General features: G+C 42.1%; 1 protein-coding gene across 1 annotated transcript in view; it reads right to left on the bottom strand.

The window, feature by feature from the left end:
* Window positions 1-8,499, bottom strand: part of LOC130127339 (serine protease HTRA1B) — a 47,740-nt gene extending 39,241 nt beyond the window's left edge. Inside the window, exon 1 of the mRNA XM_056296950.1 lies at window positions 8,367-8,499. The gene's annotated coding sequence lies outside the window, so the exon portion shown is untranslated. The remainder of the gene's footprint in view (window positions 1-8,366) is intronic.
* Between the last annotated feature and the right edge of the window lie 6,740 nt (window positions 8,500-15,239).

Here is a 15,239-nt window from a genome sequence, read left to right as displayed (position 1 = left end):
TAAAGTCATGTCAAATCACAGCATTGCTCTCATTCCTGACTGATTTTCTCTCTCAGAGAAAGAGAAACATACATCATCAAACACTTTGTTTTTGTCATGTAAACATATTCACAGGAGTTGGACATCTCACAGCTAATGGGCAACAAGACAACGGGTTGAACAACACCACAAACTGTTATTTGTTATTCCTGTTTAAATTGGATGTTATTTACAAGATATCATAAGCACACCATATACGCTTTTTTTTTTAATTCCCCCCTTTTCTCCCCAGTTGTACTTGGCCAACTACCCCACTCTTCCGAGCCGTCCCGATCACTGCTCCACCCCATCTGCTGAGCCGAGGAGGGCTGCAGACTACCACATGCTCCCTCCGATACACGTGAAGTCGCCAGCCACTTCTTTTCAACTGATGGTGAGGAGTTTCACCAGGGGGACTTAGCGCGTGGGAGGATCATGCTACTCCCCCCAGTTCCCCCTCCCCCCGAACAGGCACCCCGACCGACCCCAGGAGGCGCTAGTGCAGCAATTAGGACACATACCTACGTCCGGCTTCACATGGCCAATTGTGTCTGTAGGGATGCCCGACCAAGCCGGAGGTAACACAGGGATTCAAAATGACGTTCCTTGTGTTGGTAGGCAATGGAATAGGCCGCCACGCCACCCAGACGCCCCATGTACACATTTTATTGAGTTACAAACACCTGAGTTCAACACCAAAATACTTTTTATTTAGAAAGGTTTGCCGTTCAGTATTATTTTATTCAATAATTTGTATCTGACAGCATTATTTTATCAAGAAATATGCACATCTGTTACTGCCAATTTAAATGTTTTACAATTTGTCCTAAATGTGTGCTATTAGGCTTATCATCTTGAAAGAGCAGTGGACCCTCTTTGAAAATGGATGACCGCTTAATATTTCATTTTAGCACAGAAATCTTCCTGTGCGCACAATTACATAATGCATTACTGTACAATGCGATCAATGTTATAACACATGCTGAATCTGGCATCATTGGGTGTGACAGACATTTTGGACATTTTATTGAGAGTCTTGATAATTACTAATATTGCACTCTCCAGTGGTGTTTTCAATATGAATACATGATGCCTTGCAGCAACTTGTGTGTAGCCCTTCAAGAACACTGTTATTGTAAATTACATCACCTACAGTCTGACATATCAGTTGCAAAAAATTATTCATTACTGTTTCTGTGTGCAGTTACATTATGACCCCTTCCACACACACATACTGTAGTCAGACAATGGATTTTTCCACTCACTGAGAGACAACAAACAGAGAGATTTAATATGGGAATGTAAAGTTCACTTCTATAGTAGTGAGTCGGTTCTTTAGCATCATTCCGTGGAACAATAAGTATTTTGATTCATCTCATTTAAACTATTAAGTAAAGTATTAAGTAAGAAATAATCTATCAACAGATTATTTATATTTATAAAATCCAGTGAGTAAATTCTTAATGAGACAGTACAAGCCTGTTTCATGCCATAAGCAATCATCAGCTGTCAATAAAGCTAAGAACATACCATTTACTGCCTCATCGTGCACATCATGTGCACAACGTCCAATGGGGAAGGGAGAGGTGCGACATTCAAAAATTCAAAAACACGTGATCGCTAACGGTCCAAAAGGGGGGGGTGGGTATTTGTCTATTGGCATGGTTTATTTATAATTACAAAATAGGTGCTTATATCTATGTCTGCAAGTTGCAACTGCCGGCCAATTCATTCATGTTATTCAATGTGGCTATTTCTGGTTTGCAAATGATAAAATATTTTTCAGTTAGACATCGAATGCACATTTTACTACTGGTTGAATATGCTTTGTTCTTTGAGAGGATTTGCCAGGTGGCTGAATAATTAATGTTTCTGTCCGCCAATGACCAAATATAACGGATTAAAGATGTTACATTCTTTAAACAGTTGTTTCTAAAGCTACACATATGTGCATTAAACCTCTATTTGAATGTTCCCTCTGTTAGACCGATGTATGTCTCTATTTTGCCGTTGTAATTCTCATCACCGTAGCTTGGTAGATAACTCCATTCATCTGGCATTTTCGTTTGAGGGGGCATGAGTCGGCAGTTGCAGTTGGGGGGGGTCCGATTGTGATGAAGGTGTCATTGATTTGTTCATGATTCTTGTGTTGTGGGATGATATTATTTGTTGAATGTTAGGCATGCAGCTGTAACTAATTTTGATGGTGTTCCTATTGAATATCTTCCTCAGTTGACGGTCCGGGTAGAGCACATATCCAAAAGTTTAAAAAACTGCTTACCGATGTTTGTGCCACGGTATCACTGTAGGGTGGGTTGCACCAGGTGATGTTTCATTTTCTGCTACGTTTGTTGATTTCCCAGTGTAAATAACCCATATTAATTTATATTATATTTGATATTATTAAGACAAGCTATTGAGATTATTATATGGTACTTTGTTTATTAGACTTATATGCTATTGAATTTGTTATAGAGTGCCATGTACCAGATTTGATTCTATAGTGAATTGCACTTTTATTGTTTACATACCTTTTATTGTTAAAAACATTGATATGGTCTCCTCTGTGTGTTACTGTGCGTGCACAAGTTGACGGCAGAAACGAGAAGGAAAGTTGAAATGGCTGACATTCGCATGCCATGAGAAAGCCAAGGACTGTTCGTGAAAAATATTGTTTATCATTTTTTATTTAGCACCTAGTTGGAAGGCAAACAGGTATGTGTGTAGAGTGACTGTGTAATTTGAGTTCGTTATGAGGTGTTATTTTTATGTATTGTGTAACCGGATCTAGAAGTTAGCGAAATAAGCCAATGCTAGCAGTGCTATGCACATTGTTACGGTAGCTAGCTATGGTGGAAACGTGGTCGCATGTATGAGTGTATAATTGTATGTTTTATTTTGCTTTCAGCTCTTATGGTGTGTCTGTGGTGGTTCGTGTTAATAAATGGTAGAAATACCGCACCATAGCCCATCAGTTATCATCATTGAGTGCATTGTCTGAATAAAGTCTGGCTGGGAATGCTACACCCAGCTTGCACACTGCTACTAAGTGCTGGATTGCCTCAGGGGCATCTTGTACAGCTTGCATCTTGGGTCTTGTCTAGTATGGTAGACCCCTGCCTCAATCGATCTGGTCCCGAGTGCCTGTTCTTGTGCTGCTATGATCAGAGCCTCTGTGCTGTCCTTCAATCCAGCCTTTTCTAGCTACTGGTAGGATTTCTCGATATTAGTTACGTCTTCTATCTGTCGATGGTACATTCCATGGAGGGGCTTAATCTTCCATGATACCTCCTCTTCTTCTTCCTCTGCACTCTTTGTCTTCTGCTGCCTGAGGTATTTACTCAGCAGTTCATCCTGGTGGCCCTCTTTCTGATGTATTCATGGATGTTCCTTGTTTCATCCTGGATAGTGGCCCTGATATTCACTAACTCTCAGCCCGCCCATCTTTTCACTTATCGTACAGTCTCAGGCTGCTGGACTTCGGGTGGAACCCTTCGTGCATTGGGAGAAGTTTCTGTGTCCTGATATCAGTGGCCTTTATCTCCTCCTTTAGCTAACTTATTATTCCAACCAGGTATCTGCTGAATGGTAGGACATATATGTTGATGGCTTGGCTCTTACTCTTCCCATTGAGCTGGCTCCTCAAGACCTGCCTCACTCTGGAGGTATTTGGCTGTAGCTGACCTCCATGCTGCCTCCTCATGGTTTCCATTTGCCTGTGGAATACCCAGGTACTTCTAACTATCCTGTATGTCTGTTATCCTGCCATCTGGTAATTCAACCCCTTCAGTGCTCACCCCCTTTTCTCTTTTTGCGACCATTCGACCTCACTTGTCCAGTCCGAATGACATCCCGATGTTGTCACTGTAGATCCTGGTGAGGTGGATCAGCAAGTCAACGTCTAGCTCATTCCTGGCATACAGCTTGATGTCATCCATGTATAGGAGGTGGCTGATGGTAACTCCACTTCTGAACCTGTATCCATATCCACTCTTTGTGATAATCTGACTGAGGGGGTTCAAGCCTATGCAGAACAGCAGCGGGGACTGTGCATCACCTTGGTATATGCCACATTTGATGGTTAGCTGTGTGATTGTCTTTGAGTTGGCCTCTAGTGTTGTTTTTCACTGCTGCATTGAGTTCTTGATGAAGGCTATTAGGGTCCTGTTGGCTTTGTATAGCGCAAAGCACTCCAGTAACCAGGTGTGGAGCATTGAATCGTCAGCTTTCTTGTAGTCAATCCAGGCTATGCTCAGGTTGGGCTGTCTGGTCTTAAGAGTCTTTGATGACTGCTCTATCAACCAGTAGCTGATGCTTTGACCCTCTGGTGTTGTTCCCAGTTCCTTTCTGAGTTTCGCTCATGTATTGACTCATGCGCCCATTCAGCTTAGCTGCTATGATGTCTGACAGGATCTTCCATGTTGTGGAGAGGCAGGTAATTATTAACCTGGGCGACATCCGAGCCGATATGATTCAATTCATGTTACTCTCACTCATATCCGAGGAAGATGGCTTGTACAGCATTAGGAGTCTAAGCTACAGACTCTTACTGGATACTTGTCCCAACCAGGGTTTGAACCCCCAATCTCTGGCATGCAAAGCCGACGTTCTTACCAACTGAGCTATCCAGCTGCTATATATTTAGAATCTGTAGGCAGGGGACAAGATTTTGGTATCGGAAGCATTCTGGTTTCCATTTCCATTTTAGTCCCGAGTAGTATTGACCAATCACATTTGAGTGGGCAACAATTTCTACAGGAACATGCTTTGGTTGCATGTTGTTAACAGACCGTGAGAAGCGCAAGAACAGAATACGTTGGTTGAAATGTCGTCTGGACCTAAAACACCTACAAAAAGTATCAATGTTTATGTATTGTGTGGAGAAATTATCAACTCTTGTAGACTACTTGAGAAACAATCCGGTCGTAAATGCCATCTCTCAACTCCAACTCCATTCTCATATCTCAAGTTGTTAATCTGACTGTAAACAATGACAGGTACATGGAAGAGGAAGTCTTTATAGGAAATGGAGTGAGCAGCCAACAACTATACCGGAAGCCCGAAATATTGGCCGTTGTCCCCAGAGCTAAAGCATTGTCAAACAATTTAGCCTCTGGGTTCCGAGATTGAGTGAGAAACAGGTCACACAAGAGGTGAACAAGGCAGTCTTGTAGAAACTAACAAAGAATGAAAAGCATGTCACTCATTCGTAGCCATTGTCATTCCACACAGCATTGCCCCAATAACTTATTCAACCCTTTTTCTTTCAAAAAAGTTCAAGTGAATGAATCATCCACGAACTGCACATACAGTGAGCACTACACAAATAGTCTCTAGCTCGATATATTGTTCTCAAGGCCAGCAGAACCATTGCATGTTTAGTGTTAACGATGCTGGTCATTTGTCATGAGCACATTAGCCATATTTAGAAGCAATCAATTGTAAAGAATTGTAAACACAGTGTTTCAGTTGTTATAACATCGTATACGCCATGGGTACATGTCATTGGGTAGTGACATATAATGTTAAGTCAATTTCTCTGAGGGTTCAGTTTCAGTAGCCAAGGACATTTCTTAGCAGTTAAGAGTATATTTTTTACAGTTAAGAATTGAATGAACTATCACAGGCTGGTTACATGTCAAAGAAACAACAACTTAAATTTAGCAGTTTTTGGCTAGTGGCAGATTAGCACCAATTTAAATATATGCATATCATCCTTTATAGCTCAATGAGTTGAGGATTGACAGGTTTAAGGGAGTTCATTCTCTATGTTAGTACATGTTTATTTTTTAGCTCCATTTATTCATGTGAAGAATATGACACTGCCAAGGTTGAGGATTCAGTCGTTTGTGTATCTCAATGGGCAGAGCGTAACACTAGCACTGCAAGATTTCGGGGGTTGATTCCCCCTTGGACAATCCAATGTTAAAGATCTAAACTTGGTCTTGTAAAGTATTTTGGATAGAGGCAACAACCCATTATATATACCTGTTATGTTAGATAAGAAAAGAGAATATGAGAATACCCACTTAGGACACAGACGGAGTTCAAACCCACATCAATGTGATTGCTACTGTAATTTGGAAGTTTTCAAGATTTGCCGTTCTTTTATTATGAAAAGGGTCCACCAAGTGGCACAGCCGATTGTGAACCATAATACTGGTGTATTGTCATTAGACTGGGCCCCGGTTCAAGACTATATTTCACAAACTTGGATCCTAGTCTGACAAGGTTTTAAAATCATTGGTATGAGGGAGGGCCAAGGATTTCCACCCATACTGTGGTCTCTGAAGGGAGTAGACAGCATGTATTAAAGGAAGGTTATAAATCTACATAATACAGGGCCGAGTTCTCAGCCACGGAGCGAGCGAGAGAGAGAGAGAGAGAGAGAGAGAGAGAGAGAGAGGTAAGAAGCGAGACAAGGTGAAAGAGTTTCTATGATGTAAAGACCAGCTTCAGAGCTGCAAACCATGTGTGTCTTTGAAACTATCATGGGTGTTTTCTCAGTATGTATTGTGTGTGTGTGTCTTCGTGAGTGATTGAACCAGTCTATTTTTCATTCTACGCCGTGTGTGTCTGTGAGTGTGTGTGTCTGCGAGTGTATGCAGATCAGTATGTGCGAGCGCTCGTCTCTTTGCGTCACTGCTGTGGAATTCTCCATCATTCCACGGCACGGCGCTGGAACACAAAAGCAAATATAATCCCCTCCATGTGCTTAGTTGGTCTGATTACATAACAAAACAAATTGGAGATTGAGCAGTGCAGAGGCACTAAAATTGATATGGCACGTCAAAATTGTTACAGCTTTCATGCTCATACCGGCACAAGGCATCTGGCGTGTCAAAATCATTAGAGTGCAGATTACATTTTTGCTGTCTGACAAAAACAAAATACCAGAGACAAAATATCCTTTGTTATTTCTGGACATGTCTGTGAAGAGACAAGTCCTTCATCATTTGACCGTTTAAAAATAATAGTAATAATAATAAAAATAAAAATAGCCATTGAAATAACAGAAAAACTATAGACTATTTAAAAAGGCTTAAAGGAAAGTGAAGAAGACTTTATTTGTTTAGCACCTTGCAAAACAAATAGGCTACCACTGCAAAGAAACAACAAACAAGATAAAAGTAAAGATGGCTGAGAATGCCTGAGATAAAACCAAGTCTAAAGAAGTGTGTTTTATGAACAGACTTAAAAGACGATGCTAATCTGGTTAACCTAATCTCATCAGGCAGACCTTTTCAAAGCCAAGGACTCCTAAAAGCAAAGGTCCGATCACCTTTTGGTTTTGATTCTGGACCATCAACTGTATATATAAATGGACAACGTGACACCATTCATTCTCATGATGCAGTTTTGATGCCATAATATCGGCGTTTAGCTTGCTACCCTCTTGATTGCAGTTGAACCATCGGGTGAGAACTGGAATTGGAGTCTGCACAGTAGCATCTACTCATCATGCGTAGGCCGAGGTGTTGTTAGGATCTTGAAACATTGGGGGCTTAGCCCAGCCCAGAAATCTTTAGATTTGCACCCAATAATTGCACCATTTTCAAGTTATTTCAGACTAAATTGAATATAAGATGTGAGACGCTGTGCCCTACCAAAAGGTTCCCATCAGGTGTGTAGGCTGGCTTTCACAACATAAAATCAAAATAAACAAAATGTGTGCAATCTGAGTTCCCATTCAACTTCGTTATTATTTTTATTTTCAGCAGCAGGAGTAAAACCCTAAGGAAAGATAAGAGCCTGGACATTGATGAAGCAGTCATATGCTAGATTGTATGTTGCCAATGCTTAGTTCAGTTTTGAAAATTGACCAACCCTGGTCTCATATCTTCTGCTTCTATTGTGTGACAAGGGCTCCTTTTGAACTGTGACAAACTGTTAACTCTGTCTTACCTGTCTATCTGATATTCTCCTCTTCTTCACCTCTCTAGTAGCTCTTTTGGTGTCTCATCGGTCTGTCGCACTCATCTCAACTCTCTCCTCCTGTTCTCTTCTCCTCTCTCCTATCTTGCTCATAAAAGGATGCAACCAGCATATGCCAACCAAAACCTAACCAAATCTCTCATGATGTGATTAGATCATGAACACGTGTTTATCAATTTATTTTATACATAGACTTAACCAATTATCTGAACAGCCTACCAATATCACATTATACAAAAGCAAACCATTGATGCACTCTTCCATCCCACTGGAGCTAGTCATCAATGCTCATTATTCCATATTGGCTGACAGTCACACAACACAGCACCACTACTGGATGCCAGCTACAGATCAATATTCAATGCAGCAACAGATGCACACCAATAGGCATTCTATTGCTATTTATTACTTACTGCAGTGTAGTCAGTGGATCCTGTGCGCTCTCCATCTGATAACATTGACCTTCACAGCCTCATCCCTTCCTGTTGTGCTCTTGTTGCTCTTTCAAGTTCTCTCTCTCTCTCTGAGTGCATGCTGGGAGTGGAAGATGGTGAGAGTGAGTGTGTGTTTCAGCATGAATGCGTTTTCTATCTTTCGTTGTTCTTTTTGGATTTGTATTTTGACAGATTTATATTGTTGTAGTGGTGTTTTTGAATCCGGAACAGTTTCAACTAACTCAGCTGTGAGTCATGCAGACTTGTGGAGTCAAGACGCATGGGGCTGGAGAAGCTCACACGCTGACATGGAGTTAAACTCTTGACTTTCAATTGCTCTGTGGAAGATTGCAGTTTAGCGATTGGTGAAATTGTTGGTTATGACAGTGTAAAGTCTGCATCTAGAATGAATACTGGAGTTGTTATTTTTCTGGATAGTGAGTGTCAATAAAGTTAACATGACTGTTGAGCAAGGTGTGGCGATCCAAGACACCTTTATTCAGGTGGTGCTGCTGCTTAATCCGGCCAAAAAGATCATTTTGTCCAAAGGCCCTCCGTTCACTAGCAACGAAATGTTGCAGAGAGAACTAGCGAGACACAGACAACTAATGTAGAGACTCATGCTGCCACTCACAGTTGGCTGGTACATCTTATTGAGGCTTATGAATTGTGTGATGTGTGGAGAGGATTTCATAATAAACAGAGACAATATACCTGGACACATGTTAAGGATAACTTATTGTAAATGGCTAAACTTGCTCGTTTTTATCATTTTAAACATCATTTTAATGTATTCAACAGTTGTGTTATCAGCCCTGTTAGTTTCTTCTGATCACTCACTTGTTTCTGTCTTTCTAAAATGTGTAAAACCCAATAGTGCCAATTGGCATTTTAATATAGCTTTACTAGAGGGTAAAAATTTCAAGAAAGTTTTTGTCTGTTTTTGGAAAAACCACCAAATTATAAAATCTGATTTTGTATCTGTACATCAGTGGTGAGATATTGGAAAAGTCCAAATAAGACAACTTTGTCAACAGTACACTTGGAATGTCACACAAACCTTAACGAGTTCAGTGAACACTCTGCAGTCTAAAGTAGAGGAACTCCAAGACTTAGCGGACGCCACAGCAGACCAACACCATACTGAGGCACTTGCAGTGAAAAAGTCTGTTTTAACTAACCTGCTGGGTGTTTCACCTCAGGGTGCTCTGGTCAGGTCCCAGTTTCAAAATGTTGCCCAGATAGACATCCCATCACACTTTTTCTTTGGTCTGGGGCGTAAGAATGGACAGAAGAGGTTCATTCACAGCTTAAAATCTGACACTGGGCAGGTGACGACTGACCATATCACAATTCAGAAGTGTTCTGTCAGTTTTTACATTAACCTGTTTAAAGGTGAGCATAGAGAGGAGCAGACAGTGTCTCAGAGCTTTTACACTGATCTCCCTCAGGTAGAACAGCAGATTAATGTAGAGTTGGAAGCAGCTCTCTCTCCTCTGATGAATTCTATGCTGCTCTGCAGAGTGGGAAAGCTCCCGGAATTGATGGTCGACTTGTTGACTTTTACAAGTCTTTTTGGTCGGTGGTTGGGGGGGGGGGGGGTCTGCTGGCAGTGATAAATGATAGTCTCACCAGAGGGTGTCTGCCACTAAGCTGCAAGAGAGCAATTCTGACCTTACTGCCTAAGAAAGGTGATCTACAGTCCATTAAAAACTGGAAGCCTGTGTTATTGCTTTGCACCGATTATAAACTCTCCTCAAAAGTGTTAGCAACCAGCTCAGTAAAGTGATGGAACAAGTGATTCATTGTGACCAGAACTACTGTGTACCTGGCAGGTTGATTTCAGATGACATCATTCTAATTAGAGACTTTTTAGAGATCTGTAAGCTGTTTGGCCCCAAAGCTGGTATCATATCAACTGATCAGGAAAAAAAGCTTTTGATCATGTTGAGCATGAATATTTATGGCTCACGCTGAGTGTCTTTGGTTTTGGTCCTGGTTTTATTAACAAAAATAAGGTTCTGTATTGTGACATTTAGAATGTGCTGAAAATTAATGGTGGTTTGAGTGTTCCTTTTCAAATCCAAAGGGGAGTTAGACAAGGCTGTGCTCTCTCTGGCATGTTGTATTCCCTAGCTTTTGAGCCTTTGTTGCACAAACTTAGATCTGACCTTCAGGGTATAACTATTCCAGGTTGTAATGCACCTTTAAAACTGTCAGCCTATGCAGATGATTCTGTAATTCTCGTGAACAGTCAGCAGGTAATTGACATGTTGATGAGGGACGTCATCCAGTTTGCCAGGCTCTGTGGAGTATACTATCAAGATATGGCTGCCCTGACAAATACATCAGAATATTGAGGCTTCTATATGACGGCATGTCAGTCACAGGGCTCAGCAACAGCAGCTCTGAGTCAAAGCCCTTCACTGTGGAAACAGGGATCACACTCAGTTCTACCATTATGTGTGTTGATGAGCCCACGAGCACCAACACTTTGCCTCATGTGGACTGCATCTCCTCCCATCCCCCACTGGATGCGAGTGCGAATGCTCCGCTACGCCACGCCTTTCATTCCCCCGCTCGTGATCGGCAGATCACTGAGGCTACGACACAGCCTCCTCCCTGCCGGCAATTGCCCGCGGCAAGTCTGTGCCTCTTTCGTCAACAGCTACAGGAGCTCTTGATGAAAGAGGTGATTTCCATTATCCCACAGGGCGAGGTGAATCTGGGGTTTTACTCCCGTTATGTCCTGGCTCCGAAAAAAATGAGGAGTGAGGCCAATTCTCAAACTGTCTGTGTTCAACAAATCGATGATGAGCAGACGGTTTCACATGCTGATGATCAAGCAGGTGATGAAACGTGTTCACCAGAACGACTGGTTTGCATCCATAGATCTGAAAGACGCATATTTTCACATCCCCAGCATCCCAAAACACAAAAATTTTCTGTGTTTCTCCTTTCAGGGAGTGCAATATCAGTACAACCGCCTACCGTTCAGTTACTCCCTGGTTCTATGCAAGTTCTCCAAATCTGTGGAGATGGCCCTGGAGCTGCTACGCAGATAAAGGAGAGTTCCTTTTTTATTTGGATGACCTGCTTGTTCTGGCTTGCTCCAGAGGAGAGAGCACTTCAGACAACAGCATTAGTGTGACACCTGTCAGCACTGGGCTTCTCAATAAACTGGAAGAAGAGCTATCCGCTCCCCACACAGATAGTCACATAGAGTGAGTAAAGGGTATAGAGCTGGATTCAATCAGCATGAGAGCGAAGCTCTCGCAGCAGAGTGAAGACACTGTCAGGTCTTCTCCACCACAATTACACCTCACAAGGTGGTGATGGCTCTCTCCGTCATACGGCTGCTGGGCATGATGGCAGCAGGGCATGTTATGATCCCACTGGGCCTCCTTCATATGAGGAGGCTATAGAGATGATTTATTCGCCAGCATATCAATCCGGTGCACCAGCGGAGATGCATGGTATGCATTCCTCCCTCAGTAGAATCGGATTTAACCTACTGGGGAAGTCTTCACGTCCTGTCAGTGGGGGTGCCACTGGGCAGAGCCACATCTACATCTTACAACTCGGTATTCACAGACATCTTTCTTACGGGCGGGGGGGACATGTCTGTCTCAAGTGGTCGGTGGACAGTGGCCAGTCAACATGTCTCTCCACATAAATGTTTACAGTGTGGAAATTGGTTCAGCATTTCGTTCCTCTCCTGCGAAATCAATGTATTGATTCACAGACAACAAAACAACGGTGGTGTAAGTCAATCACTAGGGAAGGACGCCTCCTGCATAAGATATAGTCCACCTGTGTGCACTTTCCTCCACTCTCATACATCACCCTGTGTTCCTCCCTCTTCTTGAAATATGTATTCACCACAGCCATTTCCATCCTTTTCGCAAAATCCTAGCGATCATTTCTCAAAAGCACAACATTACCAAGTGACAATCATGTAAGCACACTGCCAGCAACAATCTCAACAGGGATCATTGAGGCACATCTACACTGCGCCAAATTTCAGGACAGCTTGCTTTCCTATAAAAACATGTGTGGAGAAGAGATTTAAGATGATGAAGATAAATGATCCAGGGTTGACATCTGAGTGAGAGAATGTTGTTTTCTAACAGATTTGAATCTTTAGAGTTCGATTCCTCATGTCAGGAGAGAACAAAACGTTTCCTGATTGTTTGTTTTTGTCTCTAATTCGCCACTAAGCACTGTGGATGTGACATCAGCAGACTTGAGTTCAAAGTGTTTCTGAAGTCCTTTCAGATGCTTTGAGCATTCACTCATATCATTGCTACCAAGAGAATAGTCAGCTGATGCTGTTTTGTTCAAGTCAATCACAGAAAAACAGAATAAGAAAAGATGTCAAGTATGCTCTTTTTCAAACTCTCCCCTCCCAGGCTTCCTGTATCCCTTCCATCCCATTATCTGTTTCTCATCCCGCCTCTGCCTTTCTTTTCTCTCTCTCTTTCTGTTTGTGTGTGTGTTACTGTTACCACCCTCATTGCCATAGAGACGTGCTTGACAGGTCCTGAGAGAGAGCATTCTATATCAATGATCTCAGAGCTCAGTGACCCGCTATGGTGTGTGCCCAGTGTTTTCATCCCTTGGCTTTCACTAAACCAAGGGATATTTTTTTGCGAAGACAAAAAAGGTTTATATAACACATACTTATAATTCTTACTGATGATGGCAAAGTACAGTTAAACTTTTTATCTGTTCACTTTATCGTAATGTAAAGTGCATTGCATTGTGTTTTAGTGTACATGTTATATAAATTAACTTTGATTGATTGATTGATTGATTGATTGATTGATTGATTGATTGATTGATTGATTGAACTAGTTCGACTTGCCTTGTGTTGGGAAGTTCTGGAAATCATTGGGTGTAATCAATGCTAATAACTAGAAAACCTGTCAAGATGAGTCTTGATCCTTACACTGTTATTCACTGAGACATATTTACACTGAAAAGTACCTTGTAGGTTTCTTCCTATTTTTTCTCCCTGTTAAAGGTTTTTTTTAGGGAGTTGTTCCTTATCCAATGCAATGATCTAAGGACAGGATGTTCTGTCGCTGTAAAGCCCCTTGAGGCAAATTTGTAATCTGTGATACTAGGCTATACAAATAAAATTGATTTGACGTGACTTGTGCTAGCTAACACAGTGCTTTGGTTGGCCATACATCTCCCTTTGGTGTTATTTTCATGTTTTTGTTGTTTGTGCAGGGTTTACATTGTCTCCTCTGTAGTCACAGGTAAGAGCTAAATTTCTTGCTCAAGAGCGTATTCATGAAAATTTAGGGATTGGAACCTGGGACCCTGCTAGTACAGGCTATCATAATTGTCAATTACTAAAAGTGGTGAAAGCAGTATTCTCTTCCATGCCTCCAGTGTTGAATCTTGGGGGCCCAGCTCAGCATCAGTGTTTATGATGCGAAGACGGCTGGAGGCCCGTCAAACACACTGACTCCCCATTTCCAGAAACCCAGAGGATGTGTGTGTGTGTGTGGGTGTGTTTCGCACAGGGTAATGTGATGTGTCTGGTTCAGTAGTGCAGTAGTTAGAGAAAAGGGAAAGATGTATGCTTGCTTACTGCCTGCTTACTTTGTGCAGAGCATGACCTCACCATTACAAACACACTGTTTCAGCTGAAGACCAAATATAAAATATCCTGGATACACCCATGATCTAAACACTGGTACTTGATTGACTCTATCATAACAAGACGTAATTACACTAGTGATGTCTTGCTGACCCAGGCCATGAGAATCGCAGAATGCTGGACAGATCAAAGTGCACCCCCCCCATAGCATCCCATAAAAAAGCAAATGAACTGTGCTAAATCGATGTCAGCCCAAGCACGGAATTAGTTCCGTCGCTCTGTAGGCACAATGACACTAGAGTTTGAGGCCATTCTGAGCTATGACAACTCCATGGATCAGAAATGGACCTCCCTAACATCATTGCTACATCAAGCTGCAATCAACTCTATGGGCTACAGAGCCAGAAAACATCAGGACTGGTTCAACAAAAACTCTGACACCATCACATCACTGCTGGAAGGCATGCATAAGGCACACAGGGCTACTCTCAACTGCCCTGCATCTGCCATCTTTCGGCAGCAGTGGCAAACAGCAAGTAAGGAGGTACAAACAACCTTGCGCACTCTGCAAAATACATGGTGGATGAACAAATTTCATGAGATTTAATCATATAATGACAGAAATGATATGCACAACTTCTACAATTCTATAAAGACTATATATGGCCCTAGGAACTGCTCTATTGCACCCTTAAAGTCAGCGGACGGACTGACAGCCCTGAAAGACCAAAAGCAGATCCTGACAAGGTGGGCTGAACATTTTGAAGCCCTACTTAACCAGCACTCACAAACTGACCAATCTATCATGGAAGAGCTGCCAATTCGTCCACCCATTCCAGACTTTGACCACTCACCAACTTTTCAAGAAGTACTTGCAGCCATCAACTCCTTCAAGAACAATAAGTCCCCTGGCATTGATGGTGTCTCAGCAGAACTTCCAAAACAAGGAGGATACTTGTGCATCAGAATGATCTATCAGTACATCTTGCAGGTTTGGGACTAGGAGAGTGTCCCTCAACAATGGAGGGATGCTAAAATTGTCACCCTGTACAAAAACAGGGGTGACAAGTCCATCTGCAGCAACGGTCGTGGCATATCCCTACTAGCTGTTGCAGGCAAGGTCCTAACAAAGGTTATGCTATGCAGGACGGTGATGCACTTGACATAATATCTGCTGCCAGTCACAGTGTGGTTTCAGGAAGAACAGGAGTACTGTGGATATGATTTTTACAGTAAGA

Source organism: Lampris incognitus, chromosome 17 (assembly GCF_029633865.1).
Source record: "Lampris incognitus isolate fLamInc1 chromosome 17, fLamInc1.hap2, whole genome shotgun sequence".
Lineage (NCBI taxonomy): Eukaryota > Metazoa > Chordata > Actinopteri > Lampriformes > Lampridae > Lampris > Lampris incognitus.
The sequence above is the reverse complement of the archived record's forward strand: the minus strand, read 5'-3'. Positions and strand labels throughout refer to the sequence as shown.